The 22,574-nt window shown below is 39.2% G+C and overlaps 1 non-coding gene across 1 annotated transcript; it reads right to left on the bottom strand.

Annotated features, from left to right (window-relative positions):
* Positions 1-22,226: 22,226 nt before the first annotated feature.
* LOC139031004 (U6 spliceosomal RNA) lies at positions 22,227-22,330 on the bottom strand. Its single transcript, XR_011483434.1, has one exon. It is a non-coding gene; the product is annotated as a U6 spliceosomal RNA (small nuclear RNA).
* Positions 22,331-22,574: the final 244 nt, after the last annotated feature.

Here is a 22,574-nt window from a genome sequence, read left to right as displayed (position 1 = left end):
GAAGGATAAAGATTTCTCTTTGTCCCTTTCCAAATTCACAGCGGCAGGAGAAAAACATTGGTGAAAATAGATCTTGAATCATGACTCTTGTGAATTTTATTTTGGTAATCAACATCTGTGGTTACTGATTCTTGGCCTCCCAGATACAGTCATGTTTTCCTTCGTCATAAGGATGAAAAACTATAAAATGAGACTCTCCATTTGTATTGTTTTATGTATTGAGAGCTTGGCTTTGTAACCAGTGAGAATGTGCCCTTTGGTTTCTGCTCCTTGGGGGGTACAGGTTGCCTGTCACACTTGCATCAGCAGCTAGCCAGCTAGGAGCCTAAGAAATGAAGAGACAGACAGCATTCTCTGTCCAACCATGCTGGCTCTCAGGGAAGTTTGTCTTAATAAAGTGTCCAAATTCATTCAGGGCCTTTTTGGTCTCTACCTTCGTTGCCTGGTTTTGAGGGGAAAATTCTCATAGCATCATCACTTTTCTGATAACACGGGTTAGGAGGTCAGTGATTTAAGATGTCTCACTTTGTGGGAGATAGAGGTTTATTTGTCACCTGAGACAAGGAAGGTCTTTGCTTTCTTAGGCTTTCTCTGCAGAGGCTCTGCATCTTGAGAAGGCTGCATTTCTTAGAGAACACCACTTGTGTCCATGGGTAAACCCTAATAGTGGTTTTAAGCCGTAAAAATACGCACTGGTTGGAGTCAGAACTGAAAGAGATATGTTGAAGATTTGGACTTTTACACCTAAAAGATTTTTTACATTTTATTTGTTTATTAACTTATTTATTTATGGCTGCTCTGAGTCTTTGTTGCCGTATGCAGGCTTTCTCTAGTTGCTGCTAGCGGGGGCTGCTCTCTAGTTGCAGTGGGTGAACTCATTGCGGTGGTTTCTCTTGTTGCTGAGCATGGGCTACATCCAGGCTCCCAGGTTCCAGAGTTGGGGAGCATGGACTCAGTAGTTGGGGCACATGGGCTTAGTTGCCCCACGGCATGTGGAATCTTACCAGATCAGAGATCAAACCCATGCCCCCTGCGTTGGCAGGGTTCTTAACTCCTTTACCACCAGGGGGGTCTCTAAAAGGATTTTTTTTTTCATAAATCATATAGTAAGTGTTTAATTAAAAAATTAAAATATGTATATTCATGTTTGGTATTTACATTCAGCAAAATTCTTCAGAGGTAGGGTGGGGTTAAAAATGTCCCAAGATTGGTCTCAGATATACTCACAGGAGTAACCAGGTGTTTGTCTGCCAACTCAGGGGTAATCTCATTAAAAGGATTTCTTTTAATTAATTTATTTTATTTCTGGCTGTCCTGGGTCTTCACTGCTGCGCGAGCTTTTCTCTAGTTGTGCAAAGTGCTACTCTCAAGTGTGTGGGCTTCTCATTCTTGTTGTGGCAGCTCCTCTTGTTCTGGACCACAGGCCCTAGGGCACACAGGCTTCAGTAGTCGGGATGCATGGGCTCAATACTGCAGGTCCTAGGCTCAAGAAGATGGGCTCAGTCATTGTGGTCCACAGGCTTAGCTGCTCTGGAGCATATGGGATGTTCCTGGATCAGGGATCAAACCCATGTCTCCTGCATTGGAAGGCGGATTCTTTACCACTGAATCACTAGGGAAGCCTGCTGAAAGGATTTTTAAGAGACCTCTAATCTTAAACAAATGTCCTCTTGGTGCCTATAGGAAGATCAGGTTAAAGAAAGAAAGAAAGAAGAAAAGAAAGAAGAGAGAAATATATACAGAACACCTTGGCTGTATATACACAAAACACTTCCTTAACATGTTTAGGAGGGGAAAATCAGAGAACCAAATGTCAAGAACTGCAGATGGCACTCAAGTTGGTGTGAAACATATGGAAATATTGATAGTGAGGAAATAGTTTTGAAGGTCAAGAAAATGCATAGAAAGGCTTGATAGACTGTCCCCTCCTCTGTAAGCTGACCCCACCAGGTCCAGACCTTCCCGTATTTGGGGCAGGTACTATAGAAAAAAAAAAATTATTGAACTATCTTACCCAACCATTAAAGAAAAGAAAAACATTGTGGTAATAATCCTATATTTCTGTTAATAGGCAAATATGCCTCTGAGTTCCTTTTTCGAAATTCTTTCTTAGTCCCTTGGAAATACTTACCTTACCATGTCTTTGAAATGTAAGCATCCAAAAAGATAAATGTTGGCTAAAGCAAACATGAAACTGGGAAAGAACAAAAAAAATGAGAGATTTTTTTTAAAAAAACAAATTGCTATTTGATATTTCTGTAAGCTCCGTTTCTTCAGATTTTGTCCACAGCCTCCATAAGATTATCTATTAAAGACAAGTAAAAATTTTTTCCACAAATATTGGTGAAATGCTTCAGCCACCTGAATGGGTAAACTTAACTTGTTCCATCTTGCAAGAAACACCAGAAACATCTTGCCAGATCCAGCTATTCTTTTATAATAGCTATAAAAAATAACTATTCTCCTTTTATTTTACACTTATAAACCATAGAAGTTTATTTCTCACAGCACTGGGGGCTGGGAAGTCCAAGATCAAGGCACCAGCACGTTGGATTCTTCTGCAAGTCCTCTTACTGGTTCAACACCAGCGCTTTCTTGCTTTTTTCACAAGGTGGAAGGGTCTCTGTGGGGTCTGTTTTATGAGAACACTAATCCCATTCATGAAGTCTGCACCCTCATGACCTGAGAACCTCTCAAAGGCCGCACCTCCTAATATATAATTTTTGGGGCTTTAGGATGTCAACATCTGAATTCAGGGAGAATATAAACAGAATATAACTACTCTTTTATAAAACTATTCTTTTGTAAGTTCATCTCAAGGTATAGTGGGAATGTTTTGGAATTTTAAATCCCTTAAAAGGTGTTAGCTTCCTGCCCTAGCAATTTGATACCAGTTGATAATTGTTTAAATGAATATTCTTATGATGCAAAATTAGTTCTCAAGAATTTTCAGTGTTCTGGCACTCTGTCAAGTGATCTTAATTAGGAGTTCTGGGTTATTGAAAAAAGGGGGAATCTATTTACAGGTCTTCCTTGATTTACAGTGAGGTTACATTCTGATAATCCTATTGTAAGTTAGACATATAGTAAGTCAAAAAATGTATACTGTACACCTAACTTACCAAACATCATAGTTCTGCCCAGCATACCTTAAACTTTCCCGGGACAGATATATTAGCCTACAGTCGGGCAAAATCATCTGACACAAAGCCTATTTTAAAATAAAGTGTTGACACAGGCTGTCCAAAGTCACACCTAACACAAAGACCCATTGCAAAACTCATTACTGGACAATCCACTGCACTCCAGAGAGAAGAAATCCAATTCCACACACCAGAACGCTGACACAAGCTTCCCTAACCAGGAAACCCTGACAAACCAATCATCCAACCCCACCCACTGGGTGAAACCTCCACAATAAAAAGGAACGACAGACCACAAGAATATAGAAAGCCCACTCCAGACACAGCAATCTAAACAAGATGAAAAGGCAGAGAAATACCCAACAGGTAAAGGAACATGGAAAAAGCCCACCAAGTCAAACAAAAGAGGAAGAAATAGGGAATCTACCTGAAAAAGAATTTAGAATAATGATAAGAAAAATGATCCAAAATCTTGAAAACAAAATGGAGTTACAAATAAATAGCCTGGAGACAAAGATTGAGAAGATGCAAGAAAGGTTTAACAAGGACCTAGAAGAAATAAAAAAAGTCAATTAAAAATTAACAATGAAATAAATGAGATCAAAAACACTCTGGAGGGAACCATGAGTAGAATAACAGAGACAGAAGATAGGATAAGTGAGTTAGAAGATAAAATGGTGGAAATAAATGAAGCAGAGAGGAAAAAAGAAAAAAGAATCAAAAGAAATGAGGACAACCTCAGGGACCTCTGGGACAATGTGAAACACCCCAACATTCGAATCATAGGAGTCCCAGAAGAAGAAGACAAAAAGAAAGGCCATGAGAAGATACTCGAGGAGATAATAGCTGAAAACTTCCCTAAAATGGGGAAGGAAATAGCCAACCAAGTCCAAGAAACCCAGAGAGTCCCAAACAGGATAAACCCAAGGCGAAACACCCCAAGACACATATTAATCAAATTAACAAAGATCAAACACAAAGAACAAATATTAAAAGCAGCAAGGGAGAAACAACAAATAACACACAAAGGGATTCCCATAAGGATAACAGCTGATCTATCAATAGAAACCCTCCAGGCCAGAAGGGAATGGCAGGACATACTTAAAGTAATGAAAGAGAATAACCTACAACCTAGATTACTCTACCCAGCAAGGATCTCATTCAGATATGAAGGAGAACTCAAAAGCTTTACAGACAAGCAAAAGCTGAGAGAATTCAGCACCACCAAACCAGCTCTTCAACAAATACTAAAGGATCTTCTCTAGACAGGAAACACAGAAAGGTGGTGTAAATGTGAACCCCAAACAACAAAATAAATGGCAACAGGACCATACCTATCAATAATTACCTTAAATGTAAATGGGTTGAATGCCCCAACCAAAAGACAAAGGCTGGCTGAATGGATACAAAAGCAAGACCCCTATATATGCTGTCTACAAGAGACCCACCTCAAAGCAAGGGACACATACAGATTAAAAGTGAAGGGCTGGAAAAAAATATTCCACGCAAACGGAGACCAAAAGAAAGCAGGAGTCGCAATACTCATATCAGATAAAATAGACTTTCAAATTAAGTCTGTGAAAAGAGACAAAGATGGACACTACATAATGATCAAAGGATCAATCCAAGAAGAAGATATAACAATTATAAATATATATGCACCCAACATAGGAGCACCGCAATATGTAAGGCAAACACTAACGAGTATGAAAGAGGAAATTAATAGTAACACATTAATAGTAGGAGACTTTAATACCCCACTCACAACTATGGATAGATCAACTAAACAGAAAATAAACAAGGAAACACAAACTTTAAAGGACACAATGGACCAGCTAGACCTTATTGACATCTATAGGACGTTTCACCCCAAAACAATCAACTTCACCTTTTTCTCAAGTGCACACGGAACCTTCTCCAGAATAGATCACATCATAGGCCATAATTCTAGTCTTGGTAAATTCAAAAAAATTGAAACCATTCCAGTCATCTTTTCTGACCACAGTGCAGTAAGACTGGATCTCAATTACAGGAAAAAAATTATTAAAAATTCAAACATATGGAGGCTAAACAACACGCTTCTGAATAACCAACAAATCATAGAAGAAATCAAAAAAGAAATCAAAACATGCATAGAAATGAATGAAAATGAAAACACAACAACCCAAAACCTATGGGACACTGTAAAAGCAGTGCTAAGGGGAAGATTCATAGCATTACAGGCCTACCTCAAGAAACAAGAAAAAAGTCAAATAAATAACCTAACTCTACACCTAAAGCAACTAGAGAAGGAAGAAATGAAGAACCCCAGGGTAAGTAGAAGGAAAGAAATCTTAAAAATTAGGGCAGAAATAAATGCAAAAGAAACTAAAGAAACCATAGCAAAAATCAACAAAGCTAAAAGCTGGTTTTTTGAAAAAATAAACAAAATTGACAAACCATTAGCAAGACTCATTAAGAAACAAAGGGAGAAGAACCAAATTAACAAAATTAGAAACGAAAATGGAGAGATCACAACAGACAACACTGAAATACAAAGGATCATAAGAGACTACTACCAGCAGCTCTATGCCAATAAAATGGACAACTTGGAAGAAATGGACAAGTTCTTAGAGAAGTATAACTTTCCAAAACTGAACCAGGAAGAAATAGAAGATCTTAACAAAATGATCACAAGCAAGGAAATCGAAACTGTAATCAGAAATCTTCCAGCAAACAAAAGCCCAGGACCAGATGGCTTCACAGCTGAATTCTACCAAAAATTTAGGGAAGAGCTAACACCTATCTTACTCAAACTCTTCCAGAAAATTGCAGAAGAAGGTAAACTTCCAAACTCATTCTATGAGGCCACCATCACCCTAATTCCAAAACCAGACAAAGATGCCACAAAAAAAGAGAACTACAGGCCAATATCACTGATGAACATAGACGCAAAAATCCTTAACAAAATTCTAGCAAACAGAATCCAACAACATATTAAAAAAATCATACACCATGACCAAGTGGGCTTTATCCCAGGAATGCAAGGATTCTTTAATATCCACAAATCAATCAATGTAATACACCACATTAACAAATTGAAAGATAAAAACCATATGATTATCTCAATAGATGCAGAAAAAGCCTTTGACAAAATTCAACATCCATTTATGATTAAAACTCTCCAGAAAGCAGGAATAGAAGGAACATACCTCAACATAATAAAAGCTATATATGACAAACCCACAGCAAGCATCACCCTCAATGGTGAAAAATTGAAAGCATTTCCCCTGAAATCAGGAACAAGACAAGGGTGCCCACTCTCACCACTACTATTCAACATAGTTTTGGAAGTGTTGGCCACAGCAATCAGGGCAGAAAAAGAAGTAAAAGGAATCCAGATAGGAAAAGAAGAAGTGAAACTCTCTCTGTTTGCAGATGACATGATCCTCTACATAGAAAACCCTAAAGACTCTACCAGAAAATTACTAGAGCTAATCAATGAATACAGTAAAGTTGCAGGATATAAAATTAACACACAGAAATCTCTTGCATTCCTATACACTAACAATGAGAAAACAGAAAGAGAAATTAAGGAAACGATACCATTCACCATTGCAACAAAAAGAATAAAATACTTAGGAATATATCTACCTAAAGAAACAAAAGACCTATACATAGAAAACTATAAAACACTGATGAAAGAAATCAAAGAGGACACAAACAGATGGAGAAATATACCGTGTTCATGGATTGGAAGAATCAATATTGTCAAAATGGCTATACTACCCAAAGCAATCTATAGATTCAATGCAATCCCTATCAAGCTACCAACGGTATTTTTCACAGAACTAGAACAAATAATCTCACAATTTGTATGGAAATACAAGGAACCTCGAATAGCCAAAGTAACCTTGAGAAAGAAGAATGGAACTGGAGGAATCAATCTGCCTGACTTCAGACTATACTACAAAGCCACAGTCATCAAGACAGTATGGTACTGGCACAAAGACAGAAGTATAGATCAATGGAACAGAATAGAAAGCCCAGAGATAAATCCACGAACCTATGGTCACCTTATCTTCGACAAAGGAGGCAAGGATATACAATGGAAAAAAGACAACCTCTTTAACAAGTGGTGCTGGGAAAACTGGTCAACCACCTGTAAAAGAATGAAACTAGAACACTTTCTAACACCATACACAAAAATAAACTCAAAATGGATTAAAGATCTAAATGTAAGACCAGAAACTATAAAACTCCTAGAGGAGAACATAGGCAAAACACTCTCTGACATAAATCACAGCAGGATCCTCTATGACCCACATCCCAGAATTTTAGAAACAAAAGCAAAAATAAACAAATGGGACCTAATGAAACTTAAAAGCTTTTGTACAACAAAGGAAACTATAAGCAAGGTGAAAAGACAGCCCTCAGATTGGGAGAAAATAATAGCAAATGAAGCAACAGACAAAGGATTAATTTCAAAAATATACAAGCAACTCCTCCAGCTCAACTCCAGAAAAATAAATGACCCAATCAAAAAATGGGCCAAAGAACTAAACAGACATTTCTCCAAGGAAGACATACAGATGGCTAACAAACACATGAAAAGATGCTCAACATCACTCATTATCAGAGAAATGCAAATCAAAACCACAATGAGGTACCATTACACGCCAGTCAGGATGGCTGCTATCCAAAAGTCTACAAGCAATAAATGCTGGAGAGGGTGTGGAGAAAAGGGAACCCTCTTACACTGTTGGTGGGAATGCAAACTAGTACAGCCGCTATGGAAAACAGTGTGGAGATTTCTTAAAAAACTGGAAATAGAACTGCCATATGACCCAGCAATACCACTTCTAGGCATATACACCAAGGAAACCAGATCTGAAAGAGACACGTGCACCCCAATGTTCATCGCAGCACTGTTTATAATTGCCAGGACATGGAAGCAACCTAGATGCCCATCAGCAGATGAATGGATGAGGAAGCTGTGGTACATATACACCATGGAATATTACTCAGCCGTTAAAAAGAATTCATTTGAATCAGTTCTAATGAGATGGGTGAATCTGGAGCCCATTATACAGAGCGAAGTAAGCCAGAAAGATAAAGACCATTACAGTATACTAACACATATATATGGAATTTAGAAAGATGGTAACGATAACCCTATATGCAAAAAAAGAAAAAGAGACTCAGATGTATAGAACAGACTTGTGGACTCTATGGGAGAACCCGAGGGTGGGATGTTTCAAGAGAACAGCATCGAAACATGTATATCTAGGGTGAAACAGATCACCAGCCCAGGTTGGATGCATGAGACAAGGGCTCAGGCCTGGTGCACTGGGAGGACCCAGAGGGATGGGGTGGAGAGGGAGGTGGGAGGGGGGACCGGGATGGGGAATACATGTAAATCCATGGCTAATTCAATGTATGACAAAAACCACTGCAATGCTGTAAAGTAATTAGCCTCCAACTAATAAAAATAAATGGAAAAAAAAATAAATTAAAAAAAAATAAAATAAAATAAAGTGTTGAATATCTCATGTAATATATTGAATACACTTCTGAAAGTGGGAGACAGAATGGTTGTCTGGGTACAGAATCATTGTAAGTATATTGGTTGTTTACCCTTATAAACAAAAAATATCACTAGCCTGGGAAAAGATCACATTTTATATTTTCTACTGAATGCATACCACTTTCATACCGTTATAAAGTTGAAAAGCCATCAGCCATCATGAAGTTGGGGACCTTCTGTACTGTAATAGCAAATTCATACAGTGCTTGCCATGTTCCAGGCATTATTCTGAAAAGGTTAACATGCATTAACTCACTTAACCCCCCTTGAAAAAGGTATTGTCAACACTCCCATTTTACAGATAAGGAAACAGAAGCCCACTGAAGTCCAGCAACTTGCCCACGGTCCCTCTGGGAGTGAGTACAAGGCTACCCTGCATGCCCACTGGCTGTTCCCGTAAGTTCTACCCAATTTGTAAGCTCTACCCAATTTTTCAGTAAAACTGTCTAATATAAGGTCTCATCAGAATGCTTCTAACAGGCAATTCATCTGAAAGCAAGCCTGTTAGTAGAGTTGGGATCTGTGGCAAATGGAAGGACAGGCTTGATGTCAGATTGCTGTATCATCCTTTTGGTGCTGCTATTCACTTAGCATTCCATTTAAGTGATTGTTCTAAGTTACGGAGAAGGAGACGCCTACCTGTGTTTTCGTATATAGGTTCTGTTTCCTACAAGAAAATGACGGGGCAGATAATCAAACGCTGTGTTCATTGTGCTCATTGTTAGTAGGGGAATTCCCTGGATCCAGGCGAAGCATAGCTTCAGGGAGAAGTCACAGTTCCCAGGAGCCACCAAATACTTGCAAAGGCTGGAGTTTTACTTCCTCAGCAAGAATGAGCCTCTCCAAAAAAACACAGGAAACAGTATGCAAACTCTTGAAAGTATCCACTAGTCTGGAGTGAATCACTACTTGCTTAATCAAGTGCTGAATTAAGAAAACAGCTTTTATAAGGATTGGGGGAGATATGGGGCTGGAAAGGAGTGGGCGGGATAAATAACTGTCAAGTGAACTATATTAATTCCATCTGCAGGGTTTTTAGCTTTTAATTTTTGTTGGATTTGAGGAAGTTTGGGGGTTTTGGTTTCATTTTGGTTTGATTTTCGGCAGATCTTTCTCTTTAATTCTACAAGATTAGAATGACCAGGTAGAGGACACACCTTCTGATACTAGTTACAGTTTCTGATCTTAGTTATGGTTTCCAAAGTTATTTGTTACTCACTTGGTGGGGAACTTAGAAAGCTCCTCTTCTACTTTCTGAGAAAGGTGAGAATTCCATTTTTAAAAGTTTGCACACAGAAAACATCAGGATTCTGTAAACTTCATAAGGAGTTGGGTTTTGGCTTTGTGTCTGGGAGAGAGTTCCTTTATCCAGGAGAGTTGGTTTTGATCATTCTAGGTTTTGATCCTTACCTTGGATGTTCCTCTGTCTTCAGCAGCCACAGGTCTGCTTGTGGCCCAGTGAGTGCTCCCTCCCCTCACTTTAGCCACCCTGCGTGGACACGGGAGATTAATTAAACCCTATGCAGCGCCTTTTCTCTGAAGTGGAGTTCTAGGAGACTCTGCTCGAGAGGACGTTCTGATTTTTCAAGTGAGAGAAAATTTGCTAAACTTCTAGTCATTCTGGAGTAGCACCCTGAGGTGTCTTGCCACAAGTCAGAATCTTTGAATTCTGAGGCGATAGCTTAAATTCAAATCTTTTTCTCCCATGTGTGATCTCTGAAGGAAAATGTTCCAAGTCCATGACTTATAGGTAAAACTGAGCATGGCATTGAACGCCTGATTAATAAAAGATGGAGGCTTCCGTGTTGGCTCAGTGGTAAAGAATTAGCCTGCCGATGGAGGAGACGCAGGTTTGATTCCTGGGTTGGGAAGATCCCTTGGAGAAGGAAATGGCAGCCCACTCCAGTGTTCTTGCATGGGAAATGCCACAGACAGAAGAGCCTGGTGGGCTGTAGCTCATGGGGACATGAAGGAGTCAGACATGACTTAGTGCCTGTAACAACAGCAACAATGAAAGATGCTTGTCTGAGAATTTACGTGGCAGCCTTAGAAATCCAGGAACTTGACTGTCATCCTTCAGAAAACCCCAAGCCTCATTGCCTATGTTCCAGGAAAATTTTCTGTGGGCGTTTGTGTGTTTGGGAAGGGTACGTGCTTCAAGGAAGACAAGGCGCTGGTGTGCAGGGTGTGGGTGAGGCTGGGATGGTGTCCCTGTCCCTTGTGTCACGCCTGTGTCACCTTCGGGCCACCCTCCACCCCTGGCTTGCTTTTAAAATTTCTGTTGTTTTGCAAGCAAGGTGAGCCAAGCAGAGGCACTGTAGTTCCTGGGGGAAAGTTGTTATGTAGCTTATAGTTGGGAAAATGTGGTGTTTAAGAACCATTGGATCATACTTCAAGACAAAAGTGAGGTGATTACTGTTTCTTCATGGACCACCTGCAGAACTACTGGAGGTGCCAACTCTTAAAAGGAAGATTTTTCTGTACCCCACCCCAAAGCTGCTACTAAGCCCTGAGAATCTGCTACTTTAACAAGCACCCCATGTTTTTTCAAATACTAATAACTGTAAATCTTAGAGCTCTGCAGAGTACTTCATAGACTGAAGGGATATATCCAGGTACAGTTATCTCTTGTTACACAAATTACTTCCACAGTTTGAAAGCAATGGCCAGCCTGCAAAGAGACTCCCTGTCCTGCCTCACTTAGCCCTGGAAAGGATAGTTCTATGTATATGTTACCCTGTGCCTGACTATGGCTAATTGGATTTTAGTTAGACCTCAGTTGCAAGGCTGTTGATCAATTAGACTTTCTTAAAATTTCAGGTTAAGAAACAAAGCAATTTTAGTTAGTGCGTGATGGGTACTCATAAACCAGTGGGCCTTGTATCAGGGGCAGAGACAGGCTGCAGACAAATTTAGCCTCTACCACTGGATAGCTTTGCCCTGTCCAGGTACCTATAATCAGATAGGTTTTGGCAAAAGTTTGTCCCAGTTTCTCTTGGTAAACCAGGTTTGCTCACTATATTAGTTATACATTGCCAAAGCTAGTTACAAAAACTTTTTTTTTCTTGGGATGAAGATGTTAAACATGTACTCTCAGCAGATTTTAAACATGCAACAGAGTATTGTTAACTATAGTCACTGTACTGTATATTACATCCCTGTGACTTGTATTATAACTGGAAGTTGGTACATTTGGACCTCCTTCACCTATTTCTCCCACTCCCCACCCACTTATCCCACTTCTGGCAACCATCCCTCTGTTCTCCTTATATGAGCTTGGTTTTCTTCCCTGTTACTGCTATTGTTTCTTTTTAATTCTGCATATAACTGAAATCAGTCTTTCTCTGACTTATTTCACTTAACATAATGTCCTCAAGGGCTATCCATATTGTCACAAGTGGCAAGATTTCATTCATTTTTTCACGGCAGAAAAGTATTCTAATGTATGTATGCATTCTATTGTATTTGTATGTATTCTTTATCTATGCATCCATTGATAGATACATAGACATTTTTCTATACTTTGGCTATTACAAATAATGTTTCAGTGAAAGTGGAACTTCAAATTGGCATTTTATTGTTTTCAGATAAATACCCAGTAGTGGGAATGCTGGATCATATGGTAGTTGTATTTTTCATTTTTTGAGAAACCTCCATACTGATTTCTGTAGTGACTATATTCATTTATATTCTCACCAAGAGTGCACAAGCGTTCCCTTTTGTTCACATCCTTGTTTTTTGTTTGTCTGTGTTTGTTTTTTGTTTTGGCCATACCACATTGCACAGCTTGCAGGATCTTAGTTCTCAGACCAAGGACTAAACCCAGACCACTGTAATGCAAGCTCCAAGTCCTATCCAATGGACTGCTGGGGTAGCCATTTTAACAGGTATGAGGTGATATTCCAGTGTGGTTTCGATTTGCATTTCCCTGAGGAGTAGTTGGGTTGAAAAGGTACCTGTACCTTTTCATGTACCTGTTGTCCATCCGCGTGTCTTCTTTGAAAAAAATATTCACATCCTCTGCCTATTTTTTAATTCTTTGTTTTTTGCCATTAAGTTATATATATTCTTCACATATTTGGGATACTAACCCCTTCTCATATATGATTTCTAAATATTTTCACCCATTCAGTAGGCTGCCTTTCTATTTTGTCAGTGATTTCCTTTTGCTGTGCAGAAGCTTTTTAGTTTGATGTAGTTCCACTTGTTTTTGTTGCTTTTGCTTATGGAGTCCGACCCAAAAAAATCCTCATCAGGACTTATGTCTAGCAACATACAGCCTGTATTTTCTTCTAGGATTTTTATGGTTGCCAGTTTTGCATTCTTAATTCATCTGAGTTAATTTTTCTGTACAGTGTAAGATAATAGTCCAGTTTCACTCTTTTGCATGTGGTTGCCAGTTTCCCCATAGCTGTTTATTGAAGATACTCTCCTTTCCCCACTGTATATTCTTGGCTCCTTTGTCTTAAATTACTTAACCATATATGCATGAGGCTCTCTATTATGTTCCATTGTGCCATATGTCTGTTTTTATGTCTATAGGAAACTATGACAAACCTAGACAGTGTATTAAAAAGCAGACACATAATTTTGCTGACAAAAGTCCATATAGTCAAAGCTATGTTTTTTCCAGTAGTCGTGTACGGATATGAGAGCTGGACAATAAAAAAGGCTGAGTGCCAAAGAATTGATGCCTTCAAACTATGGTGCTGATGGAGAAGACTCTTGAGAGTCCCTTTGACAGCATGGAGAACAAACCAGTCAATCCTAAGAGAAATCTACGCTGAATATTCACTGGAAGGACTGGTGCTGAAGCTGAAGCTCCAGTACTTTGGCCACCTGATGCAAAGAGCTGACTCACTGGAAAAGACCCTCATGCTGGGAAAGATTGAGGGCAGGAGGAGAAGGGGGTGACAGAGGATGAGATGGTTGGATGGCATCACCGACTCAATGGATGTGAGTTTGAGCAAACTCTAGGAAATAGTGAAGGACAGGGAAGCCTGGCATGCTGCCATCCATGGGGTCGCAAAGAGTTGGACACGACTGAGCAACTGAACAGTCATGACTGAGCTACTTAAACAGCAACCATAACATTTTGATTAATGTATCTTTGGTAGCTTGAAATCATGAAGCATGATGCCTCCAGATTTATTCTTCTTTCTCAAGATTGTTTTGGCTGTTGTTTTGGAGTCTTTCATGGTTTTATCCAAATTTTGGATTGTTTGTTCTATTTCTTTGAAAGATGCTTTTGGAATTTTGAAAGGGATTGCATTGAACCTGTAGATTAGTTTGGGTAGTGTGGATATTTTAACAATATTAATGCTCCAGTCCATGAGCACAGAATGTCTTTCCATTTATTTGTGTTGTGTATTCTTCCATTTCTTTCAAGAGTGTCCTTTAATTTTCAGTATGCATGTGTTTCACCTTCTTGGCTAAACTCATTCCTAGGTATTTTATTCTTTTCGGAAGGCAGCTATGCTCACCTTATTGGTTTGCCAAAGCTGCACTATTTTATCCAATTATAAATATGAATATTAAATTTTATTTATTAAATTCCTTAATTTTATGATAGTTTATTACTATATAGAAACAAAAAATTTTTGTATATTAATATTTGTATCTTGCAACTGTACTGAATTCACTTATTAGCTCTAGCAGTTTCCTTGTTTGGAGTCTCTGGGATTTTCTGTATATGTCATCTGCAAATAATCACAGTTTTGATTCTTCATTTCAAATTTGGATTCCTCTTATTTTTTTCTTGCCTCATTGCTCCAGCTAGGACTTCCAATACTATTTGAATAAAAGTGATGAGAATGGACATCCTTGTCTTTTTCCTGATCTTAGAGGAAATACTTTAGCTTTCTGACACTGAGTATGATGTTAGCTGTAGGTTTGTCATGTGTGACCTTTACTGCGTTGAGGTATGTTCTCTCTTCTGGAGAGTTTTTGTCATAAATGGGTGCTAAATTTTGTCAAAAGCTTTTTCTGCATCTATTCAGATGATCATATGGTTTTTATTCTTCAATTTACTGATGTGGTATATCACACTGATTGGTTTATGAATACTGGAAAATCCTTGCACCCCTGGAATAAATCCCATTTCATCACTTGTGTATGATCCTTTTAACATATTGTTGGATTCAGTTTGCAAGTATTTTTTTTTTCCTTTTTTCCATTTATTTTTATTAGTTGGAGGCTAATTACTTTACAATATTGTAGTGGTTTTTGCCATACATTGACATGAATCAGCCATGGATTTACATGTGTTCCCCATCCCGGTCCCCCCTCCCACCTCCCTCTCCACCCAATCCCTCTGGGTCTTCCCAGTGCACCAGGCCCAAGCACTTGTCTCATGCATCCAACCTGGGCTGGTGATCTGTTTCACCCTTGATAATATACATGTTTTGATGCTGTTCTCTCAAAACATACCACCCTCACCTTCTCCCACAGAGTCCAAAACTCTGTTCTGTACATCTGAGTCTCTTTTTCTGTTTTGCATATAGGGTTATCGTTACCATCTTTCTAAATTCCAGATATATTCAGCTTGCAAGTATTTTGATGAGGATTTTTGCGTTCAGGTTAATCAGTGATATTGGCCTGTAATTTTCTTTTTATTTTGTGGTATATTTCTCTAATTTTGGTATCAGGATGGTGGTGGCCTCATAGAATGAGTTCCTTCTCCTGCAATTTTTTAAAATAGTTTTAAATAAATAGGCATTAACTCTTCTCTAAACGTTTGTTAGAATTTGCCTGTGAAGCTACATGGTCTTGGACTTTCGTTCAATGTGAGTTTTTTAAACACAGTTTCAATTTCGGTGCTTGTGCTTGTTCATATTTTCTATTTCTTTCTGGTTCAGTTTTCCAAGATTGTACCTTTCTGAGAATTTGTCCGGTTCTTCCAGGTTGCCCATTTTATTGGCATATAGTTACTTACAGTAGCCTCTTCTGATCCTTTACATTTCTGTGGTGTAAGTTGTAACTTTTTTTTCATTTCTAACTTTATTGATTTGAGCACTCTGTTTTTTCTTGATGAGTCTGGCTAAATGTATATAAATTTTGTTTATCTTCTCAAAGAACCAGCTTTTTTGGATTCATTGATGTTTCCAATTTTTTCTTCATCTCTATTTCATTTATTTCTGCTCTCATCTTTATGATTTCTTTCCTTCTTCCAACTTTAGGTTTTATTTGTTCTTCTTTCTGTAGTTGCTTTAGGTGTAAGGCTAGGTTATTTGAGATTTTTCTTATTTCTTGAGGTAAGATTGTTTGGCTGTGATCTCCTTTAGAACTGCTTTTGCTGTATCCCACAGGTTTTGTATTGATGTGCTTTCATTTTCATTTGTCTCTAGATATTTATTTCCTCTTTTATTTCATCAGTGATCTGTTGGTTGTTTTGTAGCATAATGTTTAACCTTCACATGTTTGTGATTTTTACAGTTTTTTTCTCTTGTAGTTAATTTATAATCTCATTGTGAAATAAAGAGAATCATGAGTTGTGAACATAAAAGATGCTGATTTCTATTTCCTTTAATTTACTGAGGCTCTCTTAAACTTATTGATCCATGTGATCAATCATGGAAGACATTCCACGTGTACTTGAAAAGAATGTGTCTTCTGCTGCTTTTGGATGAAATGCTTTATAAATATCAATTGAGTGCATCTGATCTAAAGTGCCACTTAAGGTCTGTATTTTGTTATTGATTTTCCATCTGAATGACCCATTGATGAAAGTGGGATGTTAAAGTCCCCTACTATTATTGTGTTAACAGTGCATTTCTCCTTTTATGGCTGTTAGCATTTGTCTTATATATTTAGATTCTCCTATGTTGGCTACATATATATGTTTACAATTGTTATATCTTCTTTTTGGGTTGATCCCTTGATTATTATGTAGTGTCCTTCTTTGTATTTTGTAACCATCTTTATTTTAAAGTCTGTCTTGTCTGATATGTCATAATTTTCATGGAATACCTTTTTGTCATCCCCTCACTTTCAGTTCTGTGTCCCTATATTTGAAATGGGTCACTTATAGACAGCATATGTATGGGTCTTGTTTTTGTATCCATTCAGCCAGTCTATGTCTTTGGTTGGAGCGTTTAATCCAGTTACATTTAAGGTAACTATTAATATGTATATGCTTACTGCCATTTTGTTAACTGTTTTGGACTTATTTTTGTAGGTCTTTGTTTCTCCCCTTCCTCTTTTTTTCTCTTCTCTCGCGATTTGATAACTAACTTTTTAGTGTTGTGTTTGGATTCCTTTTTGTGTGTGTGCATATGCACTGTAGATTTTTGGTTTGCATTTACCATGAGGTTTGATACAGTAGTCTGTATATAAACAAGATGGTTTTAAGTTGCTAGTCTTTTAATTTCTAATGTTTTTCCAATTTCTGCTTATAGTCTTCTCACTGCTTCTGGTTTTGATATTATATTTGTATATGGATGATTTTCTACCTTTACTCTATGTTTGCTGTGATCAGTGAGCTGTCTCATTTGTAATTTTCTTGTTTCTAGTTGGGCTCTTTTTTTCCCACCTAGAGAAATTCCTGTAGCATTTATTGCAAGATAGTCTGGTGGTACTAAATTCTCTTAGCTTTTGCTTGTCTGTAAAGCTTTTGATTTCTCTGTCAAATCTGAATAAGATCTTTGCTGGGTAGAGTATTCTTGATTATAGGGTCTTCCCTTCCATCACTTTAATATATTGTGCCACTTCCTTCTGGTCTGAAGAGTTTCTGCTGAAAAATCAGCTGATAACCTTATGGGAATTCCATTGTATGTTATTTGCTGCTTTTCCTTTGCTGCACTTAGTATTGTTTCTTTGTCTTTAATTTTTATCAGTTTGATTAATATGTGTCTCAGTGTATTCCTCCCTGGGTTTGTCCTGTGTGGGACTCCCTATGCTTCCTGGATATGGGTGACTTTTCTTTCCTATGTTAGGGAAATTTTCAGCTATCTCATCAAATATTTTCTCCGCCTCTTTCTCTCTCACTTCTGTTCCACAGGCTTCAGGGTTGCAGTTTTTCTTGCTTCTGCTGTCTGCCCTCTGGTGGATGAGGTCTAAGAGGCTTGTGCAAGCTTCCTGGTCAGGGAGGCTGGTGCCTGCCCAGTGGTGGGTGGAGCTGGGTCTTGTCCCTCTGGTGGGGGTGCGGTGTGTTTAGCGGGCAGCTATAGGCTCAGGAAGACTTGAGGCAGTCTGTATACTGATGGGAGGGGCTGTGTTCCTGCCAGGTTGGTTGTCTGGTCTGAAGTGTCCCAGCACTGGAGCCTATAGGCTGTTGGGTGGGGCCAGACCTTGGTGAAAAAATGGCGGCCTCTGAGAGGGCTCATGCCCGTGAGTACCCCCCAGAACTATTGTCGCCAGTGTCTTCATGCCTGCAGTGAGCCAAAGCTGCCCCCCGCCTCTGCCAGTACCAGCAGGAGACCCTCCAATACCACCCGGTAGATCTTGCCCAGACTCCTATGAGGTCACTGCTTTTTCTCCTGGGTCCTGAGATTGACCTTCAGCCAGTCTGTGATCCTTATGTCTGCTATGTCTCAATTTAAGTTACTTGAGACCTTGTATGCACCCTCCAAAAGTGGAGTTTTGTCTCCCCAGTGCTCTGGAATTCCTGTGATCAAACCCTGGCGTTGAAAGACAAATGCTCTGGTGGCCCCTCCTCCTGATGCCAGAACCCCAGGCTGAAGAGTCTGACACAAAGTTCAGAATTTTCACTTCTGTGGGAGAACCCCTGTGATACAATTATTTTCCAGTTTGTAGATCACCCACATGGTAAATGTGCAATTTAGTTTTATCACAGTTGCACCCCTCCTACTGTCTTGCTATGGTTTCTTCATTGTCTTTGGGTGTATAGGATATCTTTTTAGTAGGTTCCAGTATTTTCTGGTTGTTTAGCAATTAGTTGTTATTTGGGTGTTTTCATGAGAAAGGATGAGGTCATATCCTTCTATTCTGCCATCTTGTCTCCATTCTCAAAACAACTGTTGATCTTCAGCACATTATCTTACCTCAACAAGCCTCAGCTTCCTTCTTTGAGAGGCTTGTCTTAGGCAGCCCCAAGATAAGTAGATCTCTGCACCCACTCAATGGAATCCTAAGGCCTATATAGAGGCTTGAATGGAGCTCCATCCCATACATAGTCCAGATGGTCTCAACACCTTATCTCTCAAGCCCTTTTCCATGAATCTTGTTTGTTTGATTTTTAGGGTCTGTTTATTTATTTGGCTGCATTGGATCTTGGTTGTCGCCTGGGTGCTCAGTAGAAGGGGCATGCTGGCTTAGTTTCCTCGTGGTTGATGCCCAAACCAGGCATCAAACCTGCTACCCCTGAATTTAAGACTGATTCTTTAACTAAAACCACTGGACCACCAGAGGAATCACTGTTTTTTTAAATCATAACTAACTGTCTTGCTCACATTCTGGCAGTTTATAGCTAAGATTCTAGATTCTGGCCTTGCTGATGTTAGCCTGAGTTATTTAAACTCCACCTGGTTTTCTTTTAAATTCCTTAACTGTAGCTTATTCTTACCTACCAAGCATTTAGGCTTATAGAAAGTTCTAGAGTTGGAGTCGGCAGAGTAGATATCACAGGCCCGCTGCAGCCACTACCTGTTGGAACACACACATTCATTTATGTATTGCCTGAGACCACTTTTACACTTCAGCAACAAAGTTGGTTAGCTGGAACAGAGTCTGTGTGACCCACAAACCCTAAAATACTTATTATCTGGTCCTTTTCGAACAAAGTTGGCCAACCACTGCCCTAAAATAATGCTAAGAGAGTTAGTTTGTCCGGCAAGGTAGCAGATAAAAATAAAATAAATGTTATTTCCAGACCACACAACCTCCAGCTAGTCTGTGTTCTTTATGTCCACCAGGTCTCTACTCAGGTTACCATCAGCATAGACTCTGATATCCCCTCAGGTGAGAAATAAGTGCTTTTATGTGCCAGACATTTTACATGAATTGCCTTCCTGCTTTATCGATGGCCGGGAGAGGTCAATGACTTACCTAAGTTCATAAGGAGCCAGATTCAAGCTCCTGTCCGAGGTTCACGCCTGTACTCGTACCTACCACAGTCTGTGTGTCTAAACTGTAAAAGATGACAGGGCTTTGAAAATACCAGAAGGACTTTAAGCAAGGACTAGACTCTTCCACCAGGCTGTTTTATACTTTAGGGATTGCCTCCCCCCCACACGCATACACACACAAAAGCTCAGACCTTTCCTCCTAATACCTTTCAAGATTAGCTTTCTGTTTTTCCACTCCTCTTCACTTTCATTATATTTGCTGACTTATGATGGAATTGCTCTTAATTACTAACTCCTGCTTTGTACTAGACTTCCCCACTAGATCCTCTTCAGGTGATTTAGTAGCTCATTTTGTATCCCTTCCTGCCAGTCTTTCCAGTGGCTCATGACAATTAATGTCACATTGCTTTTTTCTTTTTCTGTCCCCAGGTATAGGTTTGACCCTTGTTTCATGTTCAGCGATCATGGCAGTGTCAGGACTCAAAGGTTTTCAAAACACCTTCTGCGGTTGGATCCCTGCTCACCTCTTTCTGATGAAGTGATTGGAGTACCTGTTTATAGCTAGTTTTTAAGACCATGACTGGAAGGGGTTTCTTAACTGGCTTTAAGTCCTGTTTGAAAAAGCAACCCAGTCAGCTGACTTTCTTGTGTAATGTGTTAAACCATGAACCTTGCTTGAGTGTCAGGAGCGGCTGACCCTGGTCCCTTTATTCAGCTGATGACAATACTCCTGAGTATGGTCATACTCCTGAGGTCTTTGATCTCACCAAACCCTTTTTGTCCTGGGGCCAGTTTTTGGTTATTCCCCATGTGGTCAAAGTCTGGACTGGTAAATCCATTCAGATAAATGACAGTGCTTTTGGGGCAGCGGGGAATGTTTTTGGTTTCCAGCTTGACCTAAAATCAAGAGGACCTGCATAGCATTCCAGATTGAGCACTTCACTATCAAAAATACTAACATCACATGGCTTGAAGAACCATCAGAGTTGAACTATCTGATTAAGAACAAAGACCATTGTTTTTTACATTAATAAATATACACTGTTTATAATATCCATTAAATGTGGAAGGTCACAAATTCAAAAATTTGTTTGTTTTGGGGGAATTCTGTACTGGTGCTGTGTTAAAATAGAACAGTAGCAATCTCTTGGTACAGGCTAATTCCAGGTAGTTACTGAAGGTAATGGACATCTACTTGCCAGTGACTGCCAACCACATGGAGTGCCAGTTAACACCAGGGGTATCAAAGGAATGCTGTCTTCTGAGATCTGAAAAATAAAGTGGGTTAAGTATTTCAGCAGAGAAGAACTTCCAAAGGTTGATGAAAGCTGTGTTTTAGGGCTTTTAACAGGCTGATGAAGGGCTGTAAATTAGGTGTAGTAAGTGCCTGCCCAGCAGGTAGCCATGTGTGAAATTGTGACACTCCCTCTGCATTTTGCTGACATTCAGTTCATTTGTTAAAAGATATAAGAATTTCTTAGGGTTGATGTAAAGTACCAACTGGTCTTCCCTGGTGGTTCAGTGGTAAAGAATCCACTTGCCAATGCAGGAGACCCAGGTTCAACCCCTAGGTCGGGAAGATCCCTTGGAAAAGGAAATGGGAACCCACTCCAGTATCGGTGCCTGGGAAATCCCATAGATGCAGGAACCTGGTGGGCTCTAGTCTGTGGGTCACAAAGAGTCGGACACAACTTAGCGACTAAACACAATACCAGCTATGTAGCTTCTTCCCTTTCAGATAACTTCTTCCTGAGTTCTTGGAGCCTTGTGTAATTTGGGCCTCATTCACTATTCCTCTGTCAAAACTAGATCTTGACATTTTATCAGTATTTAGAACGCCTATATTTCTGTCTCTTGGCTTGAAGTCCATTTCTTATATTGTCTTCACAAGAAGGCTAATTGGTGGTGGGTCAGCAGGGGAGAGGAGGAACTGTGGTTTATAACCTGACCAACACAAGCAGTCATTGATTTTAGCTTTATGTAAGGTCCTAGGTTGAGCATTTAGCACTTTGTAAGACATGGCCATAAGTAACTTTCTATCACAATTTCAGATCGCCATGTTGGGTTAATACCCATTGGGTTTATTTCTTTACCTCACACAATCCCAGTAACCCTGGTAGTATTTAGAAGTGAAATGAATACCTCTGCCATGAACATTTTAGGAAGAGAAATTCTAACAGTTTTGTAACTAAAAGCATACAACAGTGTTGAGTATGGGTATTGACTTTATTCTATCCTTTGATTCTTAACATTAATCAGTCAGCTTCCACATTAATGAAAGTTGGCCTAGTTATTCTAGAATAAAAGGAACCAACTCTTATCAGGTCTTGTACTGTGATGTCATATTATTCAATTTTATGATGCTGGTTCCTGAAAGCAGATGAAATCATAAGAGTGACACAGATCGGCTGCTCTTACATTCAGCAGACTTCTGTTTTTGTTGAGGGGGTGGGGGGAGGCACTGAAGCCATTTTTTTGTATCTCTAATTTTTAAAAAGTATGGAACATTTCACTAATTTGTATGTCATCCTTGTGTGGGGGCCATGCTAATGTCTATATCATTCCAATTTTATTATATGTGCTACCAAAGCGAGCACTATACCTCTCATTTTTGAATGGCCTCTAATGTGACTTTCTTTTGGACTGGTTTCATTCTGGATCTACGCTAAAATCATCTTTCATAAAAAGGCCTCAGTTAAAAATTTATTTACATGTCCAGCAGACTACACAATGTACCGAAATTTTTCAAAATGGTATGTTCAAGAGCCCCACTGCAAGAGGCTTGCTTTATTTCTCTCTTAATTGTACTGATTTGAATTTTGGTTATTTTTCCTTTTAGGA

The sequence above is a fragment of the Odocoileus virginianus genome, chromosome 24 (assembly GCF_023699985.2).
Source record: "Odocoileus virginianus isolate 20LAN1187 ecotype Illinois chromosome 24, Ovbor_1.2, whole genome shotgun sequence".
Taxonomy (NCBI): Eukaryota; Metazoa; Chordata; class Mammalia; order Artiodactyla; family Cervidae; genus Odocoileus; species Odocoileus virginianus.
This window is presented reverse-complemented; position numbering and strand designations above follow the sequence as displayed.